Source organism: Macadamia integrifolia, chromosome 5 (assembly GCF_013358625.1).
Source record: "Macadamia integrifolia cultivar HAES 741 chromosome 5, SCU_Mint_v3, whole genome shotgun sequence".
Taxonomy (NCBI): Eukaryota; Viridiplantae; Streptophyta; class Magnoliopsida; order Proteales; family Proteaceae; genus Macadamia; species Macadamia integrifolia.
Window position 1 is genome coordinate 634,576 of NC_056561.1, and position 1,488 is coordinate 636,063.

A 1,488-nucleotide genomic window follows, 5' to 3' on the forward strand; every position below is an offset into this window, starting at 1 on the left:
CCCCCCCCCCACATAAACCTTTTCCCTTAGGAAGAAATATAATCTAAAATTAAAGAAAAAGAAAAGAAGAAAAATGAGAATTTGGAAGATCCTTAGATGATCTCTCTCAAGTGGAAGATCCTGAGTTGAAGCATAATGAGGAGGAAGATTACATGAAGCAAATAAGCGGAAGAGCTTTATTGGGAAGACACTCGAATCACTGCTTTGAGTAGGGAGATAAGTCACCATATTAGGTTTGTCCCTTATTTTCTTCGACTCAACCGAATGGAAAATTTGATACCTTTGGGAGATTGTAGCATTCACTTGTTATTGCTCTATTTTTAGGTGATTCGGTTTTGATTATCCAGCGGTACTTAGGATTGATGTTTTTGCTTTTGTTTTTTTGTTTTGTGTTTTTTTTTTGGGCTTAGTTTCTCTTGGTAGCATCTTTGCCTTATAATATTGTTTATTTTAATCTTTGAAGGGTAAAATTTCTCTTCACCGGTGACTGAACGATGAAACGGTCCAGATGTGACATGGCTCCCTCTCTTCTCACTTATTGTATGCGGTCGCAATAGACCATGGTGAATGGACCCTAGGAAAACTCAGTCCATCTTTTAAGAGCTAAGAACTTTTACACTAGGCTGCTTGGATGATGATCTAATAGAACCTTATATATGACCTTATCTATAACCATTTGTTCAGTTCTAGCTTATGAATATGCTGCCAAACGCCTCCCCTTACATATTTTTCCCCACAGGTCCAAGCAAAGGGAAGACTCTTTCGATTGTGAAGGAAACCATGTTATTGATAAAATTGGGTTGGCATGCACAGATTTTAGAAGAATTGGTTGAACTGGGTTAGGCTGAAAGGTATGTGAACAGAAGAGAAAACATGTTATTTAAGCAACTCGGTAGATTTGGACAGATTTGAACAGAATTCGCTGAACTAATGGATAAGGATGCGTTTTATGCCATTGTCCAGTCCAGCAAATACTTAAAACATACAAGGGAGGGGACTATAATTTTCTTTAGAGAAAAAGAACTGGAAAATTTTTTTTTCCAACACCAACGCACTCCAACGACTCATCTAAGGGTTGGGTGGGGTTGGACATGCATCCTAACTCCTCCCAGCTCTTGGATGGTTGTTGGAAAGGAGTTGGCCGCTTAGTGGTTGGAGAGAAGTCGAAATGGAAAGAACTGCCAGGCTATGTAGCCCTCCTTTTATCTATTTATCTGTTCACACAACAGGGGTAGATCTGTCATTTCATAGTAGGGAACAGAGGAAGCGATGGGGGTGGCGAAGCGTACGCAGGCTGGGATACATAGGCTCTGTACTGTAACGATTCCTCCTAGTCCAATGACTAGGAGGAGCTTTATCGAAGCAGAGAGTGGGCCTTTCACATGGGTTTGTTGGTCGCTGTCACCAGATTTGCAAGGCCGCAAGTATGGACCACAGAGTTCGGGGTTGCCAACGAAGGAAGTGGAATTGAAGTAACTGAACTGACCG